The 22,390-nt window shown below is 39.0% G+C and overlaps 1 protein-coding gene across 4 annotated transcripts in view; it reads left to right on the top strand.

Annotated features, from left to right (window-relative positions):
* The first annotated feature begins 10,210 nt into the window (after positions 1-10,210).
* rhobtb4 (Rho related BTB domain containing 4) overlaps positions 10,211-22,390 on the top strand; it is a 47,132-nt gene continuing 34,952 nt past the window's right edge. Inside the window, exons 1-2 of one of the 4 annotated variants that reach the window (XM_032578219.1) lie at positions 10,211-10,339; positions 11,069-11,193. The gene's annotated coding sequence lies outside the window, so the exon portion shown is untranslated. Of the gene's footprint in view, positions 10,340-10,605; positions 10,989-11,068; positions 11,194-22,390 lie in introns of those variants that run through there. The other 3 variants (XM_032578220.1, XM_032578221.1, XM_032578222.1) reach the window with 3 other exon arrangements.

Raw genomic sequence — 22,390 nt, 5'->3', positions numbered from 1 at the left:
CTGTTCAAGCCATAATATGAATATGGAACTTGTACTGCAAAAAAGAGACCCCACTGAAAGGCTATGCAAGGACATCAATAAGGGAAGCTCTCAAGAGACCCACAGTTACGAACGGGGAACTGAAGCAAACTACAGCTCAGTTGAGAAAACCTTTTGACAGAACAATTATTAGGTGTAAACTCCAAAAATCTGACTATTACAGAACAATAAGAAGAAAGCACTGATTGAAAGAAATGCGTAACAATTCTCTTCTGCAATTTTCCATCAACCAAGTAACTAACACCATCAACATTCTGTTAGAATGTGCTCAGGACCAATAAAGTCCAATTTTTTTTTGGCATACGAGCAAAATTCTTATATGTCTGCTTGGGGACACCACCCCAAGCAGACAAGCTCCACAGTAAAACATGGTGGTGTAGGTATCATGCTTTCAGGATGTTTTTCTTCAGCTTGGACAGCAAAAGTGCTCAGAGTTGATGAAATGGTGGATAAAGCTAAATACTGTAGAGGGCAAAACTGGAAGAAAAGCTGTAAAAGGTGGTTTTTGGACTTCACGAACAAAAGTGGCTTCTGATGTCCAAAAAGACTCTAGCTGGTTCTGATCGAGGCTGGTCTGCATTCACACCAGAAACAAACTGCACCATAGTCTGTTTAGAAGTGTTTACTTGGTTCACACCAGGATTCACTTGAATGTATTTACACCTCCACAAATGGTCCGGACCAACAGGGGAATCCAACTCTGGTTTGTTTAAAGTGAAAAAAATGTGTCAGTCGTGAATGCACCCTTGCAGCTTGCAACTGTAATTGCAGTTGTTGATGGTTCTGAAAAGTGTTGCCTTGGTTGAGCTAAAATTAACTTCAGGCCACACAGATTTTTATTTGTAAATATTTTTGCAAACCATGGATTCTTTTCCTTTCATTTCAGAAGTATGTACTAGGTCAGATAAGTCCCAATAAAGCATTTTTAAGTTTTTGTAAAGGCTCAATCTATGTATCCCATAAGAAAAATCCCAGGGAAGATCTTACTATGCACAATGGGCATTTAACTTTACACAAGACATAATGGAACCAGCTGGACATTAGTCATCTTGTTAAGGTGTCTGTGTTTGCATGTTGTCTTAGTTTCTTACATGTTTTTTTTAAAGCAAACATCCAACTAGACAAGTTTGTTCAGTGAGCTTTCCCAAACTGTCACTAAGTTTTGACCTACCCTGCAGAGTTAAATTCCACATCTGAAAACAAGTTTATCCATCCAGACCAATTAAGGTCTCACAGATTCTCAGGTATGGTAGCAACATTTTCTTGTGTCTTAATATGTGTAATATGTAATATGACATGTTTTTCCTATAATAAGTGTGTGTGTATATGTTTTTTTGTCCTTGTGGAGAAAGACCAGGCCATTGTCTACTCAGCTTTGTTGCAGCTGGCTGGGCCGTTGCCTCTAAGCCTGTCGGGTTAGAAAATCGACAAGTGGGATAAACAACCCAAAGCTTCTCCAGCTTGCAGTTACAGACACACCACCCGTCTGACAAAGTAATTGGTGAACGAGTGGCTGAAAAATATCTTGCATAAATAGATGTTCTATTTGAGACACACCAAAAATCCAAAGGGGAACTATGTAAAACTGACAGAAAAAAATTGCTCTTTCCGTATTCTGATGACGGTGTCATGTGAAACCTTCTTCTGCATTTTATTTACAACGTTGGGATTTTATGTTGTGGACCAACTAACGTGGCAATCAATTGTGTCGTGGAAGGAAAATGATACATAGTTTTAAAAAATTGAGAAAGTTCAAGGACGATGAATGTTTCTCTTTAGAAGGCAAAAATGACTACATGACTGAACATTGAAAAGACAATGTAGCCTACTAATATTTTCTTCTTATACTGTATTCTTTGCTACATTCTTTTTTGTACTACTTTCAGATTATTTTTAGAGCCAGCACCTTCACAGTTTACATTAACTGTGAAGATTATTTAAGAAATCACTCAACCTTTTCTCTGTTTTGTGTCTGATTGTACTGATAGTACTGATGCACTTTGTAGGCCTATGTAAAAGTACTTCAGCAAAGAACCTGAGAAAAACTATTACTTTTCAGGTTCAGTTATTATGTAATAAATAGGGTAAGCTACAGTAATTTTAAATATTTTCAGTGATGTAGAAATTGTCCAACAGGAAATACACCACATTCTAAGAAGATTGAAAAGTATGAACATAAGATCATGTAAACATGATTCCATCTGTGGGTTTACAATTACTGGGATGTGGAATGACTTGAGAGACCCAGTTTGAGTTCTCACAAATGTAAACTATTTACAAAAATGGGTGGAGACAAGGTGCAACCGAGTGGTTTTGTTGTACTGCAATAGGCTGGATTATAGTGGAGCTGCCGTTACCTGTACTGCTGCACCACCTGCGTCCCAAGGATGTGTGTGAAAGCCACATCCATGTGTCCCGTTCTATCCTGTCAAGCCTGTGTGAGGTTTTATTTCTCAATCTATAATTTGTTTGTTACTTGTTACAGTACTTACAGAGTTTTGATATGTCACACTTTTCATTTAATGACTTTGGTAATATGGAGCACATCAGGTACTGTAGTTTCCACAAGTCTTATTGTTTCAGAAATAATGAATTATTTAAATATTTTAATTTTTTAATCTGAAGAAGTGGGTTTACCAGTTTTTGTTCTGCAAGAATCCCCTAAACAAAATAAATGAAAATTTAAAATACCCCAAATCCAGAGACAAATGAAACATCTGAAATGGGTTCACCTCTATGGATTATTTTTTACTAAGAAATTGACTTCAGAAGTTTTAAATTATAGCTATCAAAGCAAAGTGTAGCAAAAATATGAATTTATACCCAAACCTTTTAGATTTTTAGTTATTCTAAAGGAAAGTAGCACACTATGCTGAAGACAATGTGTTATTTTTCATCCACTTCACAAATATCTTATTCTGTGTAATACAATCCCAATATATCTTATTTATATTTGTGATTATTACATGGCAAAAGGGGTATGCATTCTTCTGCAAGTCGCTATCTGTGGCAAGACGAGGTTTCAGGAGGAAATGAATACAAACAAAGAGCAGTCATTTTAAATACATGAAAAAATAATGAACATAGAGTACACAATAAACTGACTGAACAATATGCAGCTATGATTGATAGGTCTGTCAAGACCTTTCCACATAACCACCTACTCCCCAACACACATACACACACACATAGATCCACACATACCTCGCATAAACCCAGCATCATCATTTAGACAGCATGGATAGGCAATGAGACTTAACTGCATTAGATTAAAGTAAAATAAACATGATCAGACATTGCCATCTGCCCTGGAAAGGCATGGTTGCCTAGCACAGGACACTGTTTGATTTGACTGATGTTGATGCACTGATGGTGGAGTGTGGGTTTCTTTTTGTGTGTCCAGTAAGTACAGATGACACAAAACACATGGTGATGGATTCATTTTCCTGACCGATTTCCAAATAGTCGGCATCTCAGATCTAGATGAGTCCAATGGCGCCCCTGTTAGTATCTGATATTGTGCTCATATACTTTCCTAGAAGTACATTTAAGAAAATTAGTTTTTTGTTTTATAACTGAATTAAATAAATCATATATGAGATTAATACACAACATCAATCAATTCCCTCATATCTTTTCAAACTTTTGTAAATAAAACCTTTAATTATGCAAAGAAAAACATAAACCAATAACATTTTCACTGTTATTCTTCCGTTCAAGTGTTGTAATATTTATAAAGCTTTTTCGTAGATGAAAGATCTATTGTTTATTTTCTTTTTGTCGTTAACGCATCTGTTGGGATGAGACAGTCAGTGAGTATCAAAATGGAGTCAGAACAATAATAACAGCAATATCCTGCAAGCCTTATCACGGTGCTCTGTCAGTGAGACTGCTAATTTGGCTAATATGAAAGAGATGAATGGGCATCTTCAGGGCACAACATGATTTCAAAGCACAAAAACATTTCTGTCAAACGCCAGCCCCTGTTTTTCTTGCATTTGTACATGATAGAAAAAACTGTTGTTACAGCAGTATGCACATTTCTTCTGATCGCTGCGTTTATGTGCATGTTACCTGTTGAGTGAGCATATAATATCTTCACAGTATCAACCTGAGACCATTGGGCAGCAAAATGTCAGCGCATATAAAAAAAAAAAGACCTTTGTCATGGCATGGTATGTGGATTGGGTCAGAAAGAGCTAAGTGTAGAGCAAACTGAAAATTAACCTTACAGAAGCCAGTGTCACGTTTTAAACCTGGCAAGGTTTGGTCTCTAAAGAACATTTTTGAGCCAAAGTCATGCTGAGGACAACTCCAGCTGGCCATTTTACGAGGCATACCAGTTCGATCGCTTGTTGACGCAAACAATAAATTACTGAAAGACACGACAGGATCACTGAGTGCAACGGAAACGCAACTGTTCCTTGAATTTCCTGAGGACGGTTTCAAAAGACAAAATATTTACTAAATGACAGTCATTTGTATGAAAATGCCTGGTTTATGTCAGAGGCAACCACAGTTCAGTAAAACTATATTTTAAAAGAAAGATCAAAGCTTCTGGCACTAGGAGGATCAGAAAACATTTCAGAACTCTTAAGACTAACCAAGTTTTATATAGTTGTGTAAAAATGTGAAACTCAGAAAACAGGTTCTGTTTAAAATATCAGAGGACATTTTAAATGTAAAACAACAACAACAGACAATTAGGCAGAGGAAGCAGCTGCTGTGAATCTCCTGTCTTTAGTCTTGTTTATTAACTTAAGACGTGTCCCTGCCAGCTGGACTGTCAGCCAGGACACAGTAAATGATATGTGATTAAACACAAACTGGGAAATGGAGCGAAAGTACAAACACAGCGATCCGTTCATTTGTCCTGAGAAAACTATGCGCTGTCAGAGAAAAATGCTGTGACCCACACACCCGTCCATTAAGGATGGTCACTCTCTGACTGCATGTCTGCTTGAATGTACTGAGGAAAAAAAGAGAAAGAAGTCTAGCTATTAGCAAAAGTCAAAGAGAACAGTGACACGGAGGTCCCCATGTACCTGGATGATCCGAAGAGGTTGCTGTTTTTGTCACGTACAGTGAAAAAAACCCAAAACAATATGAGCATAGCCGGACTGTTTTATTTATAAGCACTTTGACGTAACCAAAGTGTTGAACAGATGTCGTATGTGAGATACATTCCTCTTCAGCATATACAAATGAGCATATAAAGAGCTTTGATACCTTCTAAGTGCATCGTAATTGTACTCCTTATGTCGTTCATAAGAAAGAGAAGAACAACCTATTCATTAGTGTAAAACCAAGGAACTGGAAGCCCTCTGGATCAAGTTCCAAACCTCCCGTTCCCTGCTCAGCGTCATAAGTTGCGTAAACAGGAGTCACATAGAGAGATGAGGAAAGAAGGACTGGAAGAAGTTGAGAAACACATCAGAGTTTGTCCGGAAAATGCGGCCAAAAGATGGCAGGGCAGAGGTAGCTGTGTTTCCATGGCGACCCAAATGTACAGTTGGTGAAGTGACGCCGCTCGGGAGTATTACGTGGCATCCGTGCTGACATGAGGCCTGTGTGCCAAAGCCCAGCCAACAGCATGGAGCACACGCCCGTGTCTATTCATAGCACCTAAGAGCCCCCCCGGGGAGCCACAGGGAGTCCTGATAGTGGGCCAGAGGGCCAAAGAGCCCAACTGGCCACAGTCTGCATAGCACCCCTTGATTGAGTCTATGGATGCTTGGAGAGATTAAGGGATTAGCTCTTGGAAGGGCTTATATGACAATTTCTTTGATCTTTGTCCATTTTGACAAATTGTCACCTGGCCCCTCAGTCATCAAAGTGAATTGCATAAATTCTAGTATCTATAGTCTAAAATTAAACAAACACATAAACAAAGTTTTCATATATGCATGGGCATTCAATTTAGGACAAGTAAGCGTTCTCCCTTTTTAAAAACAATTATCTCAGTGCCTACCAGTGCGTTTTATGACCGCACCCTTGTGCAGAAAATGTATTGTTAAGATATTTACATGACAAACATCTTAACAACAAAATATTTTCATTGGCTACAACCATCTTACTTGGGCTAAGGACAAAAAGGACAAAGAGAAAACTTTGTCAAACTCTGACCCATATGCATGCTTGTTGTGGAGTCAAGAGAAACAGGGAACTGAAGCCACGCTGCATCTTTATTCCTCTCAGACATATAATTTTACTTTATATCAAACTTTAGTAATAGATCAACTTTATCATAAGCATTCAAAACATCACTGCTACGTATTTGTCTGGTGATACAAAGCTGTCTGTAAGAATCTTTAAAAAAACAAACAAAAAAAAACAACCCACAATTCTAAAAGCCAACTTAAATCTTAAATTAAGGTCCCCACACAACATTTCAAAATTTTCTTACCATTACATTCCTCTCCCAGGATAACCACAAGGGAAAGCTTACATTTGGAAATCAAGTTCCAGAGTCTGAAGGGAGAGTGGAGAGGGACAGAATCCATGTTGCTTTAAGTCCAGTGTGAGGTTTAAAAGTTAGTGCTGACTTTTCACACAGTCCACAGTCAAAGCAGACATCTACTAAGAAACTTTTCAATCTCTTCATTCTTTCTTCTGTGGAAAAGCTTTGTGAATATACTGATTTCATATTCCAACAAGACTTGGCACATACTCAAACTGGCAACAGCACCAAAGCTGATTTAGTCACCATGGTGTTACTGTTAGCTGTATTGGCCAGCATGCTCTCCTGACCTGAACCCCATGAAGAGTCTATGATGTACTGTCAAGAGGAGGATAATAGACTAGACCTGGCAACGTGGATGACCTGAAGCAACCTGGGCATGTCCCTCCATAGAATCACAGGCTGATTATAGATGCCATGCCACACTGATAAAGTAATTCATACAAAAGTAGGTCCAACCAGATACTGGTTGCATAGAAATTAACATACTTAATATATGATTTTTTTTTTATTGACATAATGTAATATTTACATTTCCTGAAACACTGAATGTTGGGTTTTTGTTATCTGTAAGTCATAAATATAAAATGTACAAAAATAAAGGCTTAATAATTTTTTACTCTATGTGCAATGATGAATGTACAAAATAAATCATTTTCAGCTTCTGAAATGAGTGACAACATTTTCAGGACTGTCTAGATGTTCCTGTATAGAGGTTTACTGTAGGTGTTGCCAGTTTCTGGGTGCATGCCAGTTAAAGCTGGTAAGCAGAAACACCATTGTAAACGGTAATAAAGAGAAACTATTAGTCACTAGTCACTCTTTAGCAGCATGTTGGGACTCTATCAATGACTAGTCTCGCAGGTTAGGTTAGGTTAGGCTATGCTTGACCTCTTTAATTTAGACAATCTGTCTAGAAAGTAGAAGATAAGTTATTGGAAGAAAAAACTTCTTCCAAGTAGTTTTTGCTGGGATAATATACAATCTCCTGTGGAACTCCTTACTCACTGACATCATTAAAGTATGATTAGGACCACAGAGCTGTCCAGTGGATTTACTTATCTCTTAGCTGTATTGATCTCAAGTGAATCTACCAGTCAGACCAGACAAGACAAAACCCCTTTCCCTTAACAACCATGGCAATATTTAAATAAATAGAAAATAATTTAACTGGTATTTCTACCAGTTGGTATCTACATGGTGCCTAACTGCAATAAAAAAGACTTGGTGACAAAAAGATGTCACTCGTTGCTACAGCTCTCTGACTGTGAGAGTTAGATTCTTCTTTTTTTATTAACTTCCCCAACTGTGTAGCCATTTCTACACTTAGAAAGTTAACTTTATATTAACATCCCATATTTTCATTGAATTCTTATCGTTATTAAAGCAAGCTTCACGTGGACATTTCACAATTGTGCTTCTTCTTGTTTAGCAAATAAAAATATAAGAGAAAATTTACAACCCAACTCTTATGTCGGTTTACTGTCATCACAATGTCCAGAGGGTGGTAAAGTCGGCAAGAAGGCTTGAACCATCAGGTCAGAGACTCTTTTGTGCCTGACTGTTCAAGCTCAGTTGGTGCAACAATAATACAGCTTTGTTTGGGAGATCAGGCAGAAGAAAAACAGAGGCTCCATGGCAAAAAAAAGACCCATTGTAGTGTGTCAGCACCCTAAGTTAGACAGCATTGTGGTCATTTAATGGCCTGTGTCAAAGGCCATTGTGGCTTGCCACAATGGAGGTTCAGATATTCTGAGTGAAAATTGATCTGAGCTTGTCAAAGATTGGATTTATCTGTGCAGTCTGCGATTGATTTGGCTGCAGATTATTTGTTTCTGCACATTTGGATGAACTGGAAGTGCAACTCCTAGATCCAGCTATATTTATCTGTATAAATTTAGCTGATATGGGCCTTTTATAACCACTGGGATCAGCAGTTTACTCCTCTTGGAAAAAGAGAAAGAGTGAGGGCTGAACCACGTGGATCCCTTATTGTACCTCTATTGTCACCATGCGGCTCTATCAATAATGCTATTGCCGTGTCCACAGGCAAGAGAAAAGTGCTGCAGATGACACTTTGAGATAAAAGCTGGGCGCACCTATGTTGTGAAATGAAGAAGAGTGGAGAAACTGAGCATAGCAAATGTTCGGAAGCAAACAATGGCACTGTCAGTGATGTGTCCTTTGAGCTGCAGTTGTCAGCATGATTTTGCTTGAAGTACTTATCCTAAACTGATACATGACTACAGCATATTCCGCTACTTGTTCACCACTTGTGGGTGTGTGCCCGTGTGTACGTGAGATGATTCCATGCTTGGTGGCCACAGCTTGGGGCGGTTGCCTAGAGCCTGCATCCATGCTGACACTGAAGCAAGCCTGGGCAGGTTGTTCCATTTCCTGCCCAGGCTTGTTGGTCTAGGCAAGCCAAATGACAGCCTTAATCATTTGGCTGCAAATGGGTTATAGGGAATTGCAGAGAGACAGATGTTTATATATATATTCAAAAGAAAAAGAAGGAAATAGGACTGGCTTCTGATTGTGTAGTACTTATTACTCCCCCTAATATTTTGCTGATGGACTCAGTAAAAGTTTATAAATTAGAAATCTTAGGACTCCCAAGCTACATTAAAGAAAATTGTTGTAGAGATGTTTTTCTTAAGCTATATTTAGCTTAAGAAAACTTAGTCAATTATTTATGTTAAGAATGCTTCTAGACTTACACATCTGGAAGTAACTAGTACTGTTGCAAGCACGGGAGTTTATGGCAGGCTTCTGCTTCTACTTTGCAGTGATGCTTTGCCAGCGGATTTCTAAATATTGCAGCTGTTGCTGTTCTTTTTTCCCCTTGTCATGTATTTATTGTGTAGGTCTGTCTGCATAGCATTAAGATCTCTATTGATAGCAAGTTCCAATTGTGCTCTCTTCAAAATAACAGGAAAGCCAGCTGTAGACAATAAGTCATAATTTGATGTTTCTCTATTGGCAAATTTGAATGAGTTTCAACTGATAACTGATGCATTTATCATATGGGTAAAGAAATATGAGAAACAGTCTGAAATACTATTGGAAATCATAAGCTAGACATACTGCTGAAGATAGACTGCGGATTAATATTTTTCACTAAAGACTCCTTTAAGTCTTTGCTAAACAATAGTTTTAGTTGGTAACCTCCCACAGGGTGAAAAGTCGGTACTAACCTGATCTATATTCATGGTCAAAATGTCCTACCTCAGCTTTGGCAATGATGAAACATTGGTGAAGGCTTTAAGTTAATTGCAATTGGTATATAAATGTATTATTATTTAAATAAACTTAATCATAGACTTGTTTATAGTGGATCCATTTAAAACAAGAGGTTCACTTATTGAATAAATTACCTTTTTTTTGTAGCTAATATTTTTAGACGCGTCTATATGAAACAGAACTGTAAATGCATGCAGGGTTCAACAAAAAGTCAATGGATGGACACAGCAGTGAGCGTCAGAGTTACACAATAATCGAACACTACATGATGCTCCGTCCTCATCACCAGCTTCCACAGGAGCTCGGTGGAAATTGAACTGCCTCACGTCTGCGCACCCCATCCCGGCTCGGAGAGACTGGCTCCACTTTATGAATGGATGGGTGTGGCAAGAGTGTCCATAATGAGGCTGTCGTCACCGCGCTTGTTGATAGGCTAATGGCGTGCTGCGAGTGAAGGACGGTCCCGGAGTGAAACATAGCTGCACCTCCACCACGGCGGTCACAAGAGACAACGAAGGGGAGGAAAACAGAGAGGAGTGGAGAGCGCAGCGTCTTCACCCCACTGTCCAAAGGACCAAACTTCTGGGTGACATTCTGGTGAGGACACAAACAAAGGGTGCACCTAAACAGAGCGCACAACGAGTTTTTACTTTGATATGCGTGCTCATTTTACACCCGAAAGTGTAAATGATGCGATGATGATCAGATGCAAGTTGGTAAAATCCTCCCGTCCGCCGTGTGTGTGTTTACATCGGACCGATGGTTTAGGTTTAGGTTGGACTATATGCTGCAGGCAGCTAATGCGGTGAGGAATATTAAGGAGTAAAAACTGGCAGACAAAAGAAAGCCGACGCGAGGTCTCCCTCCACCCCGTGTGATCCCTCCTCGTAGGTGTGACAGGAGCAACAAAGGGACGCGGAGCAAACTCGCATCAGGACCACAAGCGGGACAAGTCTACCCAGACAGAGCACACAATAGCGGTGGGGCGGGGTGTCGGGGGTTTGCAAACAACAGTGCGTCTGCGGGTTTTGCAATATGCAGCAGTATTCGTGTAATTACCCTTCTCCTGGCGTCTCTCGACTACAGAAGTCGGGGATATTTTTCTCCTGTCAGCGCTGGCAGATCTTAACCCGACACGAAGCTGAACCGATAATTTGAAGACTTTTTGCAAGTCCGGGCTAAAGCCAGAGAGAGAGAGAGAGAGAGAGAGAAAAAGAGAAACGCCGCAAGTGTTAGAATACTGTATGTGAGTTTTGATTTTAGATGCTGTCATCTTAGGCGGGACAGCACTGTTCTGAAGCGACCTCGTTTGTTTGTTCGTTGCAGTTTTATAGGGAGAGGCGAAGGACGAGCGCTGCTCAGAGTAAACTGGAGAGATCAGAGCAGAGAAGAGGTGTGAACTCAGCGGACGTCAAGACCTGAGCTGAACACAGAGGCTAATGCGTTAAAAGGTAGGAGACACCATGCAGGACTTGTGATTTAATCTTTGTGCTCTTTAAAAAAATAAAAAATAAAAATCTGCAGGATAGAGCAGATTGCATGTGGACAGACGGCGAGGGGGGTTGCATAACGGTTCAGTTGGGGCTATTCAACTGCTCTGCACTTTATCGACAAACCTCGACCTGCATAATAATCCCACTGCTTTTTAAAGTTCTGCTCCACAATGACTGATTTCCCAGCAAAGCTTAGGCACTTTAAGGTTTTGGTAATGGTCTAACTTAAGAGTTTCTGTTTTGTTTTTACGGCAGTTTGCAAAAATAGCATGGGTGTGTCACTTGAAATTAATCCAAGATAAAAGCTGTATGCAAGTGATAGTGAACGTGGAGAATATGTGAGCAGGGACAGTTTTAACTTTTCAAAAATGTCTACAGAGGACCAAACGTGCCGCAATTTAAAGCAATCACTTTGCAAGTCCGGGCTGGACATGCAAAGTGATTATTTTAAGTGTGTGGTCAATTGACTAAAATTACTAATAGATCCATAAATAACACTATTCAATATAGAAACAGCTAGATTATCCACTAAGAAGATGCCTGTTTAAAGGGCATAACATTTTTTTTATCACATGAATTTCTTTTTCAGTTGTGGTTGAACTCGTAGTTACATAGGGATGCTAATAATATACGAAAATATAAAAAAGTAAACAAAACAAAACAAAAAAAATAACACTCCCCCTGGCTCCCTCCTCCAAAAATAACAGGAATAATGTAGCTGAATAATCAGACAAAAGTTGCTAAAGTGGGAAGATGTTACATCTGAAACACTATCCCAGGCAGGTCAGTGTCCCAGTTGCTCTACTGTCTGTTTGAGCATGATGGCGTGGACATCCCTACCCTGGACCCTGAGGTCCGCTAGATTTCCTGATGGGTGCCGATGCACATTCCAGATTTTTGTGTTCATGCTGTTGTGCGTGCAGACAGTGAAAATAAGGCATCTGTCCACAGATGTTAATGATGTCAGATGTCTTTGCTTAGCTGGGTAGCTAAACAAAGACAAAAATGGTTGTTTTTCACCAACATAATGTGGGGAAATTGGCTTTATCTTTCAATTCTTTTTCTTTTTCTGCTCCACTGAATGCACAGTATGTAAACGAACCATTATTGCCCCCTATGAGAGACACAGTGAAAAATATATTCAGACTTTGACAACATGCTCACATGAAAGAAATAGCAAAGCGTCTGTCTAGAATTTGAGCTCAGTATGTTCAAGACCTACAAGTGGTTTGTCTTGTATTGAGGAGGAAGTAAAGATAAATATTGTCCACGGGTTAGCGGTATGTGCATTGTGCTAGTTTGAACCTGCCTGATAAGAAGGGTTTGATGTGACACATGAGTTGGAAGCTGTCAATGAAACTGACTTAGGTGACACTTTTTGCCCTCCATAGTTTCAGGCTTGGTTCTTGAATTAAAACATTTATTTTTAGCCTGAAAGAGATTTCTGAGAAAAATCGTGGAGTGATAAAGAATTTACAGAACGTTGATGTCAGCATAGCTCAGTTTTCTTTTGTCTAATAATTTTACTCTGAAACGTATCATGTAAAGCTAATGAGATTTATAAAGTAGCCCTCAAAAGTGTATTTTGTCTTCAATTTAAAAAAAAAAATCCTTTTTGGTTCGTATTTTGCAAAACAACTAGTTTGTCAGCTTAATTAAACACAAAGTTAAATCCCTCCTCCACCTGCACCACGCATTAGTGAGTTCAGCCTGAAGTCACTCTCTGCAGTTTGGATTGCTGCAATTTTTGGCCCAATCCTGGAAGGAAACTCTGTATCTGTGACAACAGCCAAAACACATATATCCCCGCTGCCTGCATGACATTTCCTGGATTTTTTCCTCGCCTCTCTTTGTCTTTATCATTCCTACCCCGCAAAGCCCCGAAAATGGAGTGGGTGTGGGGATGGTTCGAGAGAGCTGACATCAGTTCCTCCGTTCCTGGCCCACTCCTCAGTGTTTTTCTATCAACTGTGGAATTTAAACCATTCTTTCTTTGGGCCCGTCCCTCTGTCTGCCCCTTGCTCAGAGTAATATGTTGTTTCTGAAGCGCCTCTGCCTCTGTGCATGCATGTATATGTGGCTGGGTGGGTATGAGTGGGGCTTTCCAGTTGGGGTTACACACCAAACATTTCTGGCTGCTTGATAGCCGTCTAGTGAGCCAAGTACACACAGCTGGGAGCCAAATAAGAAGAAGAGTCTTTGTGAGAGCTGATCAATGTCCCTGCACACATGCAGGGTGTCTTTTAGTGCTTGCCTCAAATCGATTTTTCAGTTCTGCGTTGCTTGTCCTTATAAATAAGGATTTGCAGTAGTGGTGAGTTGTAATTATTAAAGATGCATTCTGAAAAATAGACTCTTAGATGCATGCAGAGTTCTGCAGAGGCCAGTGTTCGCTGAAGACCGAAAAGTATCTAACAGAGACTCATAGTCATCGCTCACAAGTGTCCTCTTTTCTCCCCCGAACCACATGATGTTTGTCCTGTTTAGCAAGCCACTGAAAGGAGGAAAGGGAGAGAGGGGGCAAAGAATAACAAGAAAGAGAAAAAGAAGTGCTGGCAAAGAGAGTTTGTTTCTCACTGGCTGCTTCTTTCTTAAACGAGATGTCAGCGAGCAGAAGATGTGTATGGAAAGAACAGAAAGCTGGTCAAGTTTGTCGAAAGAACTCAGGGGTAGGGTGCTAAGAGAGGAGGAGAGAAACAAATAAAACAGAAACCAAGCTGTGGAGAAGAGAAAGAAGGGAGGGAGAGGGAGGGAGGGCAAAACCAGAGGAAGAGGGACACCAAGGGGTTTTGGCTGAGGGGAAGTAAGTGTCGAGGTTGCTGTGGTACTGAAAAGCAGACAGTAGGGCAAAAATTTCCAGATTGGACATGACTGTAAATATAAAAAAATATACAAAACATGTTGTTTGCATCATCCTCATCCTTCTTCTCTGTTTGAATAAAATAAAATTAAACTATGTAAAAATTAATCTACAATTTAATCTATCAGTTTAGTGGGTTGAGGTTGAAAATTTATGCTGTTATACCTATAAATGTATGTGGATGTATGGTTGGGTTAGATTAAAATAAGTTTTCAGTTTAATATTTTTAGTCAGGCTTAGTTTGAATCTCACCTGATTAAGAATTTTTAAGAGGGATTTTTCTTTTTTAGTAGGTAGGACTTAAATGATGTTACAGAAAATTACCAAAATATCTTGTAGATCTGTGAGGAGTGGACTTTGATGACAACAGAAATGTTGGTGGTTATCTGATTTTTGTATGTGGGAGGCTATAGCAGTTCCGTCTTTGATATTTAGAAGTCAAATTTCGAAGCGTGGCCACACTCACATGCTTTAGAGTCAGCCTTTTCATCACATTAGTCATCAATGCCTTTAAAAAAACTTTTTAAGGTCGTAAGCAGAGTTAATCTCAAGTTTCAAGTGTGAAGAAAATTAAAGCTTTGATCCAAAATGACTGACCTCCTGTAAGGTTTGGTTGGACTTTGACTTTTTTGTTGATTCTAGGAAAATACATGTGATCCAAATGTAATTTACATCAGTCAAAGCAGCAAGAGAACTGAATGCTTCTTAAAGGTGGCCCTGTAGACACATTTTACCATGCCCCCGTACATTAATAATATATGTAACTTCCTGTTGAACCAGGCTTAAGTGATGTCAGAATGTAAATTTAGTTTTGTTGGAGATTCAATCTGAATAATTATTGGAAAGTTTGATGTGACTCTGACGTTCTGTGAACTGTAAAAAATGTGTCTTTTATGTTGAGATTTTCTGTGATGGACTGGCAACCTGTCCAAGGCGTACTCTGTCTCTCGCTCAACAATCTCTGGACACAGGCACCAGGCCCCATGGCCCCATTATCTAAACATTACTCATGTTTAGATAATGGATGGATGTTGAGATTTCAGAATTTGACATTAGGCAAGCACAGTCTGCCAAAACATGATGCTTTTGATAACTTTAAACCCCACAAATCTAATGAATATAGTGAGGAACATGGAAGCCAAATATTAAAATTGACAGGAGGTCAAAAAGTCATGATTGTAAAGGTTTTGGTCTTCAGCTCAATTCAAAATGGCTGACCTCCTAGTTGTTGTAGGAGATAGCCTTGAGATACTTTTGTGTATGTTTGGCACTTCATACATGTAAGTGCCAAATGTCCCCAGGATAAAGACAATCTAAATGTAAATGGGATTGTTGCAAATTCCAATAGGTGAATAAATCTCCTTATTGCTAGACTACTCGACAAACACTTGAATATATATATCATAAATTTATGAATGGATGAAGTCAGGTTCTCACAGCTTGTGGGTGAAGACATAAGGAGTTTATGTGGTGAGAGAAGTGGATAAAGAGGTGTCGCAATATGAGCAAGGACAGGACAGACCAGAACTGGTAGATAAGAAAACTCAGTTCAGTTACGAGTGGTCGTCTCTGTCAAGTCATGGCTGATGAAACTCCTTTGGGCCGGAGCAAGGCCAGGGCCTGAAAGAGGGTCTGTGTCAGGAGGTCCAGAAAGGCTTCGTTGAGAAGGAGGAGTATTACACAACATCACTGCTGACAGTACATATTATGTTGGATGCCAGAAAAATCAACATTACTATTTGGATGTCCATTCCTCGTGGTGATTTTAAACTAAATAAGCTAGCTAAAAAAAAATGGCACTGATTTCCTTTTTCTTATGAATGGGAGTGTCTTTCGTGTCCCTCTGGTTTGGCATAATTTATATTCTACACTTTAACCCAGAGGAAATTCTGCCTGGCCACATTTTCTGCATTGCATCATTTTAAAATAACATGTTAAGAGAGGTCCAAGAGATGACTGGGTCAGCTAGAATTACTACTGAAGACGAAATGTGAAGATGGCCAGTAAACAAAGTTTCAAAACAGGCATTGAACTAATTGTGGCTTTGAAGCTTTAGGGTGGAAGGTCGTGATCATTTATATCAAATGTTCTTAGTCATAATAAAAATCAGTTTTGCTGCGTGTGATATAGTATATATTTATATATGATACAGTCCAAGAATTTACTTTAAATGCACAGTCACTTGCAAAGGTATTCACACGCCTATTAAACTTTTTCACCTTTTGTACCATTCAAACCACAAGCTTCAATATATTTTGTTGAGCACATATTTATGAAGTGGAAAGAAAATAATGCATTGTTACACAGGTAAACCTCTACCCCAGTCTGAAGTATTTTGCTGCCTCTTTTTTGTTTAGGATCACCCTTTATTTATGTAAATCCGTCTTCCCATTAAGTCTGATTGGCTTCCCTTTTCCTGCTGATGAAAAGTATCCCCACAGCATGGCACTTCCACCACCATGCGTCACGCTGAACATGGCATGCAAGAGTTCCGATATTATTTTATAACCCATCACTGTTCTACAACTCTCCACAGCTGACATGTCTAATGTGTTTCCTAATCTTGAGAGATGTATGCTAATGTTCTCTAACAAATATCTGAGGTGTTCACGGAACTGTTAAATTTATACTGATATTTAATCACACACAGGTAGACTCTTTTTACTAGTTAGCTGAATAAAGCTGGGTTTTATATGAGGGTATAAGAGTGAAGAGATCTGAGCATAAATACATACCACACTTTCATTGTACATAAATGCTTTTTCAAGGTACTATGTACTAAATGCTGTGTCTCAGTCTGTGCCTGAACAAGGGTTACGCATTATGGTCCAAACACCAAGGTGGGACAAATTTGTTGCTTGGCAGTACCTACCGTCCATGTTTGTTTGTATTTGTGTCCATGTGATTTTGTGTAAACATAGCACTGCAGCAAATATATCCTCCTGTGTGTTTATTTGTTCAACTCTCATATGCAATTTGATCCCAGGGTTTCTATTTTTCAGCATCTGCTTCCCTCATTATGGCAGAAAGCTGATCCCCTTGGGTGAATTGGCTCCAACGTCAAATGACTGAAGGAATGCCAACTAGAAATTTAAGTGTATGTGTGTTGAGCAATCACACATTCCATTTCAGGCTATATAAAATAAAGTAATTTTTTGATAGTGGAAGTTGTACACGCTTGCTTGCAGTAGGGGGATTGATTACAAACAAACAGGTGTGTTGTGTTTCTGCGTCCCCTGCAGGACCCTGGAACTTGACCCACACACCATGTCCTTTACATGTCTGCATGGTCCCAAACACTCCCATATGTCAGGCTTCTGTGTTGTTCACACAGTGGTAATCTCTAGCGTCTCTCATTTTTAGCGCCTGCAAGCCTTGGCTGACTGTCTGCTTATCTTCCTGTTTGTTTTCCCATCTTGCCTGCCTGTCTATCCATCTGGCTGTCCTTTAAAATGAAGCTGCGGAACTCATTAACTGAGAGTCAAGAGAGCCCCAATTAGCAGCTATAGCGGCGTAGACAGCAGTCAGTGCTTGGAGGGGAATATAAGAGTTAGTAAAAGATCAGAATTTGGGGATTGTCCATGAAAGACATTGTGGGGGGAGGGGAGCCTAAGAGGATGACCCACAATGTTAGATGTCATGCACAGACATGGGTTTTGTCCTTTTTTGTCACTGATTACAGCTATTTCTGAATAACGTAAAAGTGATTTCTGTAGTCACTCTTCCTTCTTTGTGCTTTTTTTTATCATGACATACGTAGATACAAATTAAGATTCAGATTAACTTGATTTTGGTAAATTAACAACATAAAAAAAGAAAACTCAATAAAAAAACAATTTTAAAAACTAATAATTCACACCCCCAAAAAAGGAATAAGCTGAAGCAAAGGTTTATACTTGCCATCCTATGCACTTAAAAGTCATTTAACACACTGAACAACTCTTTGTGTCACACATTGACATTTTAATTCCAAAACAATGACAATGACACAATGAGACATAAATGTCTTTACCAGGTTTGTGGGCACTAATCTGTGCTCTTGTATTGGAGGCTTTGAACTAATATCCAGAGAAGGAAACACCCAAGGGTGTCATTCCTATAAATCAGGGTGAGACTTGTTTTCTGACAAGCACTCTCATGAAACCACAAGACTTTAATCTTTAATTGTGATTGTGTGTCTATAAATGTCAGCTAACTAAGGTGTTTCCCTTTGCTGCTCTTTTCATACATTGTTGTGGGCCTGCCCAGTTTTTTTTTTTTTTTTTTTACAGTTTCAGAGTGCTGATGCAACCTGACTGACACCCTCTCATCAGCCTCTCTCTCCATTTCTCCTACATTTCTGAATGGATGAGTCAGTTATGGAAACCAATGGTAGCAACTCTGAGGAAGAGAGCTCTGTCATCATCCTCGTCATTGATTGCCTGGGTCAGGCCTCTGTGGTTTGCTCCCAAATGAGTCTCTGAAATTGACTCACTGCGTACATTCAGAGGGGTTGGATATTTTTAGCTTTCATACCTTCAGTTACGAGATTCTTAATGGGGATTTCAAATATAAAAGTCAAACCCTTCCCCCCCAAAAAACTCTGTCCTAGTCCAGAGTCTTTTGCTCTAACAGGCTTGTGTATGGTATTCTCATATATTTAACTTAATCAGTTATCTGTCAACTCAGATCTACTTCTTTGTCCATGCTGAACAAAAGCATGGACAAAGCATGTTTTTGTCCATTCATGTGGTGGCACCTTCCTGCTGCCACCACAGTGTGACCAAAAAATGTTTTTCATTATGGGACGACATCTTCAGGTGATGTGTAATGAATATGTGTTTTTCTCTCATTTAACGAGAGCATTTTTATTTACACTGATGTAAAGCACAGAATGACTTTATTTTCCATATTAATGACTTTTGACGTGATTCTGTTGAGGAGCATCTGATTAAAGACTGCTTGAATTTAAATAACTTATTCATCAAAAGGTTATTTTCTTTTAAAATATTTTGAAAAACTATTATTTTCCTTCCACTTAACGATCATGCACTATTTTTGTATCACATAAAATCCTCCAAAATAATAGAGATTTGTGATTGTAATGTGACAAAATGCAAACTCTTCAAAGAATTACGAATACTTATCTGAGATACTGTAACTTCTGTTGACTTCATTTTATCACTAAAGTAGAGTAATTAGAAGAACTTCAGAATATAGAAGATGAACATTTTTAACCTGGAAAATTTACTGGTGACACAGAAATCTGTAGACTTTTTTCCAAATGGAGTAACCTGAAAACAGAGTGCTTTGCCGTCCGTTTTATCCCCCTTCTTTGTCTTACTGTACAATGTATTACCCACATTTTAGCATAAATATTTAATCAAGCAAGCCATTATGATTCCTACTAAATATCAGGTGACAGTTAACTTTGAAGCATTAGACACCACCAGATACCAGTTTATGGAGAAATATTGACTTTTTGCAGTCCATTACGGCTGTTTAGGTTTTCTAGTCAATTGCCATTTACTTTCCCTTAGATAGAACGATAAGTAATACAGTGAGGTTTATTGAGGGACATTAAGACCTCATTCCTGTCTCGAGTTAAGTTTGCAAAGGAGAAAGATCCAGACATCCCACTCCCCAGTGAAAATCTCCAGCTCATTCAGGGGGCGCTCCCAAGGAGTTCCAACCCCAGAGGGAATATTTAATCTCTCTTGTGAGTTCTGGGATGTGTTTGGAAACCCCCTCCCCCAAAGGGAGGTGCTGAGGAGGCACCCTACTCACATCTCTAAACCACCCTGAGTGATCCCTGTTGATGAAATGGAGCAGCTGCTCAACTCTTAGGTGGTGCAACTTCAAATCTTTGCCTACAAGGTTGAGTCCAGCCACCTTATGGATGAAGCTCATTTTAGCCACCTCTGTATGGGCTTTTGTTCTTTCGATCATGTACATGTAAAAAAAAGAGAATATTTTGAAAATATTCTAATTTTCAAATATAGCATTTTATTTTTTTTGTCACATTTGAGAAAGTGAAACATATATGTTACATAGATGTCAGAAAACAGAGTGAAATATTTCAAGCTTTTATCTCCCAAATTCTGTCTGAGATCATTTGAATGTTGTGAAAAAGTTAAGTATTGGAAATTCATAGTGTCACCCCCTAATCAGCTAATTAACTAAAAACACCTGAGCTTCTAAATTTTTCTCTCACTGACCCAGAACGATACAGTCATGGGGAAGAATGACGGCTTGACAGATGTCCACAAAACAGCCATCAACACCCTTCACAGAGAGAAGCCACAAAGGACGTTGCTGAAGAAGTTGGTTGTTCAGAGTCTGTATCCGAGCATATTCAGAGAAAGTTGAGTGGAAGGCATAGCAACATTTTCACCAGCAACAATTATAGCAACAGGCTAGAGAGGGTACTCAAGCAAAATCCACTCAAGAAATTGAGGGGATCTTCACAAGGATTGGACCTAGGCTGGAGTTAGCGCATCAAGCTCCACTATGTTCAGAAAAAGCCTCTAAATTTTGCGTATGAGCTACAAGCATCTTACTTGGGCTAAGGAGAAAAAGAACTGCACACGTTTCTCTGCTATCCAAAATTTTCTTTTCAGATAAACGCAAAGTTTGCATTTGGAAATCAAGTTACCAAAGTCTGGAGGAAGAGTGGAGAAGCACAGAATCCACGTTGCTGACGTTTCCACTGTCAGTGATCATGTCACTATCAGATGTCACCTGGGTTTGGTTCATTGTATTTTCTTTGAAGTCAACAGTGAACGTAGCCATCTTCCAGAAGATTTTGAAGAACTTCATGCTCCCCTCTGCTCACAAGCTTTTATGGAGATTCTGATGAAATTTCCCAGCAGGACTTACACAATTTTGGGCTTAAAAACTCATCTGTTTGGGAAAATAATAGAAGGGTTTCACTTTCTGAAATGACTGACAAAAAATACTGAACTTTTAAAATAATATTCTAAATGCATGTTTCACAATATCCTAAGTGATTTTTTTAGATGTACCTGGGAGCAGCACTTTTACAGCATATGAGGCCATATGATGCTCAGTCAATTTTTGTAAATAAGAAACTCTATTTCTTTCCAAAAAAGAGTCAGTTTATAAGCCATGTGGCAGGAGAAGGCATTCCCATTTTAGACATTGCAGTCTGTTTTAAAACTCCAAAGATTACAAAAGGCTTCAAAGCTACAATCAGGAAATTTTGTAACACATTGAAAGTATTGATAATAATAATAAACCGATGGTCGAGCCCTTCCTATCCTTTGCCCTCTTTCAAATATTTCAAACATGTTTCTGAGCACTGCTCAATGGCAAATAAATGACATGTGGCCACAGTGTGAGATGATCATGTCAAGCTGTTTGTATACTATGCCACGGTGCTGGATACCATACTGGTGTCCAGAAAGAACTGGACACTAGTATAGATTTTTCCATTGCACTATTTTTAGGATATCATGCTTAGTGTATCAGCTGTGTAGACTTGTAGGTAGATCTTAAATTAGAGACACAGGATAATTCCTTTTCAGCTGATCCAAATCGAAGGTATTACATTTCATTTTATTGGGATGTTTTTATATTTATTTTAGGCCATCTGAAGGATTACTTGCTTCTTTATTATTCACAGAAAAAAATGGGATTACAAAATCCACTCAGGGCCCCTTTGAATAAAATTAAAGTGCATTGCTTTTGAGATAAATGCTTTTCATCTCACAATAGATTTGTTATTTGTTTCTCCATTGGAATACAATATGAGGAACTCAATTTAGTGAATGGACAAACAGCTTGCAGACTATTTGAAGTAAACAGACAAAAAGGGGACCTTCCTGTTATACCTTGTCTCGCCGTAAAATGGTTTATTTGTGTCTCAGTCTCTCTGAGATTTTTGCTGTTTACACTCTTGCACTTCCTCTCCTCTCTATTTCTGTATGTATGAGCAACAGCTCAGACGAGAGATGGATATTGAATTAGTACAATAGCGATGTACAGTAGAGCTACACAGTAGGAAAAGTATCTTTATATATTTTTAGACAGTTTTATATTTCTCTATATATAGCTATAAATATAAATCTGTCTGTCCGTCTGTCTATTACAGTACTATCTCTCTCTCTCTCGCTATATATATAGATAGATAGATAGATAGATTTAGAGAGACTTCTTTCATTTCAAGGTATAAAGAGCCATGTGGACGTTCTGAAATGTTGTAGTTTTTGGATCTGAAGTAACTCCATACAGGACGATTTCAGCAAGGCTTGAGTTCTGCTTTTCTGTCCCAGACTGCAGTCCAGAGGTGTTTGT

The sequence above is a fragment of the Xiphophorus hellerii genome, chromosome 12, assembly GCF_003331165.1.
Source record: "Xiphophorus hellerii strain 12219 chromosome 12, Xiphophorus_hellerii-4.1, whole genome shotgun sequence".
Taxonomy (NCBI): Eukaryota; Metazoa; Chordata; class Actinopteri; order Cyprinodontiformes; family Poeciliidae; genus Xiphophorus; species Xiphophorus hellerii.
Note: the sequence above shows the minus strand (reverse complement) of the source record. Positions and strands in the feature narration are given on the sequence as shown.